This window comes from Sapajus apella, unplaced genomic scaffold, assembly GCF_009761245.1.
Source record: "Sapajus apella isolate SASKATOON/1434 unplaced genomic scaffold, GSC_monkey_1.0 scaffold106, whole genome shotgun sequence".
NCBI lineage: Eukaryota > Metazoa > Chordata > Mammalia > Primates > Cebidae > Sapajus > Sapajus apella.
In genome coordinates, this window is record NW_022437046.1 from 2,116,974 (window position 1) to 2,125,032 (window position 8,059).

At 45.5% G+C, this 8,059-nt stretch overlaps 1 long non-coding RNA gene across 1 annotated transcript in view; it reads left to right on the forward strand.

The window, feature by feature from the left end:
- LOC116536961 overlaps positions 1–4,986 on the forward strand; it is a 37,788-nt gene extending 32,802 nt beyond the window's left edge. Inside the window, exons 2-4 of the long non-coding RNA XR_004262903.1 lie at positions 1,859–1,997; positions 4,191–4,293; positions 4,505–4,986. This is a non-coding gene — a long non-coding RNA (uncharacterized LOC116536961). The remainder of the gene's footprint in view (positions 1–1,858; positions 1,998–4,190; positions 4,294–4,504) is intronic.
- The last annotated feature ends 3,073 nt before the right edge of the window (positions 4,987–8,059 follow it).

Sequence of the window (8,059 nt, forward strand, 5' to 3'; positions counted from 1 at the left end):
TATTTTTAGTAGAGACGGGGTTTCACCATGTTGACCAGGATGGTCTCGATCTGTTGACCTCGTGATCCACCCGCCTCGGCCTCCCAAAGTGCTGGGATTACAGGCTTGAGCCACCGTGCCCGGCCCTCTAGTTCAAATTTTTAAAAATGACACAGCGGGCCAGGCGCGGTGGCTCAAGCCTATAATCCCAGCACTTTGGGAGGCCGAGACGAGTGGATCATGAGGTCAAGAGATCGAGACCATCCTGGTCACCATGGTGAAACCCCGTCTCTACTAAAAATACAAAAAATTAGCTGGGCATGGTGGCACGTGCCTGTAATCCCAGCTACTCAGGAGGCTGAGGCAGGAGAATTGCCTGAACCCAGGAGGCGGAGGATGCGGTGAGCCGAGATCGCGCCATTGCACTCCAGCCTGGGTAACATGAGCAAAACTCCGTCTCAAAAAAAAAAAAAAAAAAAAAATTTGAACTACAGGCTGGGCGTGGTGGCTCACGCCTATAATCCCAGCACTTTGGGAGGCCGAGGCAGGCAGATCACCTGACGTCAGGAGTTTGGGACCAGCCTGGCCAACATGGTGAAACCCTGTCTCCATTAAATAAATAAATAAATAAAATTTGAACTAGGGCCGGGTGCAGTGGCTCATGCCTATAATCCCAGGCAGGCTGAGGCAGGCAGATTGCTTGAGCCCAGGTGTTCAAGACCAGCCTAGGCAACGTGGCAAAACCCAGTCTCTAATAAAAATACAAAGATTATCTGGGCATGGTGGTCCCAGCTATTCAGGAGGCCAAGGCGGGAGGATCGCCTGAGCCTGGGAGTTCAAGGCTGCAGTGAGCCAAGATCACACCACTGTACTCCAGCTGGGGTGACAGAGTGAGACCCTGTCTCAACAAAGAAAAAAAGTAAAAAATAAAAGCCAAAACTAAACAACACAAAAAACCTAAAGCTAACACTGTACTTTTAATAGCGAGTGAATGCTTTTCTCATTTGTTTTATTTATTTATTTATTTATTTTTATTTAATTTTTTGAGACAGGGTTCTGCTTTGTCAGGCTGGAGTGCGGTGGCACGGTCACTACTCACTGCAGCCTTGACCTCCTGGGCTCAAGTGATCCTTCTGCCTCAGCCTCCTGAGTAGTTGGGACTATAGGCACATGCCACCATGCCCAGCTAATTTATTTTTTGTAGAGATGGGGTTTCACTATATTGCTTAGGCTGGTCTTGAACTCATAGCCTCAGGTGATCCACCTGCCTTGACCTACCTAAGTGCTGGGATTACAAATGTGAGCCAGCCACAGCCCCCAGACTTTAACCATGCTTTATATATTTTAGATACAAATTCTTTATCCGATATATGATTTACAAATCCCCCATTCTTGTTGTTGATTGATTGTGCTTTTGTTGTTCTAAGAATACATTGCCACGCCAGGTGCAGTAGCTTATGCCTGTAGGTAATCCTAGCACTTTGGGAGGCTAAGGTGAGTGGATAACTTGAGGTCAGGAGTTTGAAACCAGCCTGGCCAACATGGTGAAACCCTGTCTCTGATAAAAATACAAAAATTAGCTGGGTGTGGTGGCGCATGCCTGTAATCCCAGCTACTTGGGAGGCTGAGACACGAGAATCGCTTGAACCTGGGAGGTAAAGGTTGCAGTAAACTGAGATCGAACTACTGCACTCCAGCCTGGGTGACAGAGCAAGACTCTGTCTCAAAGAAAACAATAGTTATAATAACATACATTGCCAAATCCAAGGGCATGAAGACTCACCCCTATGTTTTCTTCTAAGAGTTTTATAGTTTTAGCTTTTACATTTAGGTCTTTGATCCATTTTGAGTTAATTTTTGCATATTTGCTCTTTTGCAGGTGGCTAACAGATTTTTCCAGCAACAGAGCTGAGAGGATTAGAATCTGGGAGAAGAAAGAGCTCTGCATTCTTGGCTTCACCTGTCTGGAGTGGAGTTGACATCATGCTGAGCTGGAGGTGCAGGGGGCCAGGGAAGGAGTGAGTTCTAGCTCAGATGTCCCAGACTCTTACTATTCTTACTGAAATTAAGTAGATTTTCTTGAATAAATGTTCCTTCATCTGCTGTAGACCCTTAGGAAAATTCCCAGGAACATACATCTATCTTGATATTAATGTAGATATAAATAGATAATTATGTATGTATAATTTTTTAGCAGTTTTACTTGTTCTGCTGGGGAGAAGGTCTGGAAGGTTTGCAGAGCTGCTCATGCCACCATTCCAGAAGTTATCCACCAGTTCATTGCTTTTTGCTGAGTAGTATTCCATTGTATGGCTATGCCACAGATTGTTCATACATTCACCTGTTGATGGACATTTGGGTTGTTTCCTGTTTAAGGCTATTACAAATAAAGCTGCCTTGAACATTTCTGTATAAGTCTTTGGACATATGCTTTTATTTATCTTGAGTAAATAGCTAGAAGTGGAGTGGCTGGGTTATATGGCAGGTTTGTGTTTTACTTTTTAAGAAGTGGTTCCCCTATTATGCATTCCCACCAGCAATGTGTGAGAGTTCTGGTTGCTCCATATTCTCACCAACACCTGGTATGGTCAGGCTTTTTAATATTAGCCATTCTAATAGATGTATCTCATTGTGGTTTTTTTTTTTTTTTTTGAGACGGAGTTTCGCTCTCAGGCTGGAGTGCAATGGCACGATCTCGGCTCACCGCAGTCTCTGCCTCCTGGGTTCAGGCAATTCTCCTGCCTCAGCCTCCCAAGTAGCTGGGATTACAGGCACGTGCCACCATGCCCAGCTAATTTTTTGTATTTTTAGTAGAGACGGGGTTTCACCATGTTGACCAGGATGGTCTCCATCTCTTGACCTTGTGATCCACCCACCTCGGCCTCCCAAAGTGCTGGGATTACAGGCGTGAGCCACCGCGCCCGGCTCATTGTGGTTTTAATTTTCATTGTCCTAATAGGTAATGATGTGTTTGAGCATTTTTTTATGTGCTTATTTACTATCCATACACCTTCTTGGTGAAATATTTGCTCAAACCTTTTGCCTCCTTTTTTTTTTTTTAATAATTGGGTGGTTTGTTTTCCTGCTATTGAGTTTTGAGAGTTCTTTCTATGTTGTAGACACAAATCATTTCTTGGGTATGTGTACTGCAATAGTCTCTCCTAGTTAGTAGCCTGTCTTTTCATTCTCTTAATAGTTTCTTTCAAAGAGCAAATGTTCTTAATTTTGATAAAGTCCAATTTACCAATAGCTTTCCTTTATAGATCATGTTTCCGGTATTGTATTTATAAAACCTTTGCCTAACTCAAGGTCACAAAGATTTTGTTTTATTGTTTAGTGTTCTCTCCTTCCAATTTTTTGTTTCCATTGTGTGTATGGTTTTATATCTTCTTTTTTTCCAAAAAAACTTTAAAAAATTTAAATCTATGGAAAAGTTGAAAGAATAGTATCATGAACAGTGACATACATTTTGCCTAAGCATCAATGGTTAATACCTTGCTACATTTGCTGTATCTCCCTGAATACTTTTTTTCCAGAAACATTTGACAATAAGTTGAGAGATTTTGTAACACTGACTTTTTGCAAAATCATCCTGCAAATGTTTTTTTTAAAAACAGCAACAGCAGCCCATGCCATTTGCTGCAATAACAAAGGTAGTACTTGCCCAGTGTAGAAGACTTGGAAAAAACAGAGGAGCAAAAGAAGAAAATAAAACTCCCCCATTCCAACCCCGTGACACCAGGAAAGCCACTTACCTGAGAGGTGGGTAGGAAGGACACACAGGGCTCAGATACCCCCTTAAATTTGGGGTGCAAATCTGTGACTCCCATGACAGCCCCCTGTCTTGGGGTCACTTTCTATAGAAGACCCCTCTGCTGGGAAGCTGAGGCTAGAATCTCCCCAGGTGACCTTGAGCCTGCTCCACCCTTTCTGGGCTTAGGTGGTAAAGTAGATAATGAGGTGGCTTGGCCTCTCTCCCAGGAGACTATTTGTATCTTTACTGTGGTGACTTCTTATTATGAACAGGCCAGGCAACCCTGTCTCCAGCACCCCACCCCCAAGCAGGCCTATCCCAGTTGCTTTTGCCTGAAATAGCTCCTCCTCTACCAGCCTCCATCCTTCAAAGCCCAGCTCAGGGTTGCTCCCTGCCAAACCTCCCCTGACATCACCCCACCGTTAGAGTCACCTTGTCTCTCCCTCTGCCCTTGCAGCAAATCCCTCACCTGTTGTGGGAGAGGCGTGGCTGTTGCACACTCCCGTCTCACTCAAGCCTCACAACAGCCCTCAAGGGAAGTTATCAGGGCCATTTTGAAGGTAAGGAGACTCATCCTCAATGCATGGGGCTAGGTCAGTCACCTCAAGTTAGGGCAGAGCCAGGGTCACTCAGATCCCTGTCTCTGCCTTTAGAGACATTTGTGCCCTTGCTGCAACCCCAGAGGCTTGTGTGCACAGAGATCAGGCCTGTGTCTGACGTGTCTGGGCTCTGGATGCCCCCAGCTCCCACCCATCTCTCCTCTTGCTTCAGATGCAGCCAAGCTGCAGAGTTTCGTCTTCCAATGAAGCTTCCCTGACTCCCTCTGAGAGTGACTGCTCCTTTTCTGCACACCCTCATGTCCCAGAATCAATGGCCTGACCCTTCTGCTTCTCCAACCATACTCAGACACCCTCCTCCAAGTGCCCACACCATAGTCCTGCACACAGATCCTTAAGCAGCTTCATTCCGTATGTTTTAATGTTTATTTAAATTTATTTGTATTATCTTTCCATCAACATATATTATTTTTCTTTACCTTCTTTTATAATATTGGGTTTTTATCCCATCCATGCATGTCCAAATTGTCAAAAATTTAGGAAAGAATAAAAATTACCCCAAATTGCCACAGATAATCATATTAACATTTTGGTAGATTATTTTTTTCTTTTGAGTCTGGTGTCTATAGACATATGCATTTTACAGAGTTGAGATTACCCTGTATGAATAGTTCTAAAGATTGCTTTTAAAAATCTAACATTGGCCGGGCGCGGTGGCTCAAGCCTGTAATCCCAGCACTTTGGGAGGCCGAGGCGGGTGGATCACGAGGTCAAGAGATCGAGACCATCCTGGTCAACATGGTGAAACCCCGTCTCTGTTAAAAATACAAAAAATTAGCTGGGCATGGTGGTGCGTGCCTGTAATCCCAGCTACTCAGGAGGCTGAGGCAGGAGAATTGCCTGAACCCAGGAGGTGGAGGTTGCGGTGAGCCGAGATCGCGCCATTGCACTCCAGCCTGGGTAACATGAGTGAAACTCCGTCTCAAAAAAAAAAAAAAAAAAAAAATCTAACATTATACCATGGATATTTTCCCCAAGTCATTAAAAATTACATGTCCACACCCACTGGGAAGGCTAGAATGAAGAAGACAGATAATAACAAAATGTGGCGAATTGGAACCTTCATACAATGCTGGAGGCAATGTAAAATGGTGCAGCCCCTTTGGAAAACAGTCTGGAAGTTCCTCAAATAGGTAAGCATAGGTTTACCTTAAGACCCAGAAATTTCACTGCTAGGTATATATTGAAGAGAAATAAAAACATGTGTCCACACATGAAACTTGTACATGAATGTTCATAGCAGCATTATTTATAATAGCTTAAAAATGGAAACAGTCCAAATGCCCATCCATAAATGAATGAATCAATAAAATGTGATATATCCATACAATGGAATATTATTCAGTCACAAAAAGGAATGAAGTACTGTTACATGCTAAAACATAGATGAACCTTAAAAACGTTATGCTATGTTCTCACTCATAGGCGGGTGTTGAACAATGAAACCACATGGACACAGGGAGGGGAGCACTACACACTGGAGTCTGTTGGGGGGAAATAGGGGAGGGACAGCGGGGGGGGAGTTGGGGAGAGAGAGCTTGGGGAGAAGTACTAGATGTGGGTGATGAGGAGGAAGGCAGCAGATCATGCTGCCACGTGTGTGCCTATGCAACAATCTTGCATGTTCTTCACATGTACCCCAAAACCTAAAATGCAATAAAATTAAATTAAAAAAAAAAGTTATGCTAAATCAAAGAAGCCAGACGCAGACGATCACATATTGTATGACTCCACTCATATAAAATATCCAAAACAGACAAATCTATAAAGACAGAAAGTAAATTTATAGGCGGTGGGATGGGGAGGTCTGGGAAGAAATGAAGAGTGACTGATAATGGATGTGGAGTTTTGTTAAGGGAAGATGAAAATGTTCTAAAATTGGGCCGGGCGCAGTGGCTCAAGCCTGTAATCCCAGCACTTTGGGAGGCCGAGGCGGGTGGATCACGAGGTCAAGAGATCGAGACCATACTGGTCAACATGGTGAAACCCCGTCTCTACTAAAACTACAAAAAATCAGCTGGGCATGGTGGCGTGTGCCTGTAATCTCAGCTACTCAGGAGGCTGAGGCAGGAGAATTGCCTGAACCCAGGAGGCGGAGGTTGCGATGAGCCGAGATCGCGCCATTGCACTCCAGCCTGGGTAACAAGAGCGAAACTCCGTCTTAAAAAAAAAGAAAAAGAAAATGTTCTAAAATTGACTGTGCTGGTTCAAAACTTCGTGCATATACTAAAAACCACTGAATTGTATACTTTAAATGGGTGAATTGTATGCTATACAAATTATATATCAATAAAGCTGTCATAAATAATTAAAAACAAAAAACAACAGCAGTATTTTTAATGTCTGGAGACATTCCTTTGCACAGCTGCATCATAATTGATTTAGATTTCTATTGCTGGACCTTTATGTTTTCTATTAATTCTTTCATTTCAAAATATTTCAAACACACGCAAAAATGAATTGAATGGTGTAATGAACCCCTGTGCCCATCACCCACTTCAACAATAACCAACACAGTTTCTGCTTTTACACGCATTGATTGAATGAACATATTGTTCATGTCTTTGTGCACATTCCACATTCCACACTATTTCCTTTCATTTATACTGAATTCAATTCCACTGAAATCGCTTCCTCAAGCCCTCACAATGTCCTCCCAGCATGCTGTAGAGATATGATGGATCCAACCTTGCCCTACCCAGTCTGATAGGGGCTCCCGGTTTGGTGGGGGAGGTGGATACTGGATTGGAGTGATCTGTAGGGACCGAGGCTGTGTCAGTAGATAGAGCCCTCACCCTATTACCCAGGAAGGGCACCTCACACTGGACTCACCCTATCCAGAGGCTGTTTCCCACACCTCTGCCCAGCCCTGCCTTTCTCCTCTGCTGCCACACGGGGGCGTTAGAGTCACCCTTCCACAGCTGCCTCTGGACGTACTCCCATCAGCAACTTGGATGGGTGGCTGGGGTGGGATCTGTACCTTCTGCTCCACTCCCAGCACCTGTTTCTGGATGGCATGGGGGATCCACCTGAGTGTCCCCTTCACTCCAGGTCCCAGGTGGGACTGAGGCTCACTCAGGCAACCCACCTGCTTTTTATAGAGCCCTGCAGGAGGCAGCTCACCAACCACAAGGAGGGACTTAGGCAGCAGACTTGCTGAGGCGTAAGGGTCTGCCCGGTGCGGCCTCACAGCTTCCCCCTTCTGGGAGCCACCCACGTGTGGGCAGCTTCAGGGCACCCCAGCTCCAGGAGCAAGATCGGGTTGTGGATGGAGGAAGGGTAAGTGAGTCACTGGGCACTTCCAAAGCCCAGCCTAAACAATGCCCGGCCCAGCCCAGAAATCTGGTCTCCGGCGGGCATGGCCTGCAGGACCGTGAGGGCTGATGTGTGTGGCGTAGCTGAGGGCTGAGTCAAGGGACAGGGTGTTTGCTTTCCGGAGAGGGTTCTCCAGAATTGAGGCGTCTCCAGCCTTGCAGCTTCTCCTGTCTCTGCCAAGGCAAGGGTAGTGGGCCAGTTTCTGAGCTCTGTTCGGGTGCCTGTCCCTCCCTGGGTGCTCCCTCAGCTACAACCTTCTCCACCCTCCATGCCTTTCCCTCATCCCAGCCCTCCCCAGGATGCCTCCTTTCATCCAGCGAGCTGGCTGCTACCAGTCAGGGCACAAGCTACTCCCAAGCAGTTCAGTCCCTAGGGGAAGGAAGGGCCAGCTCAC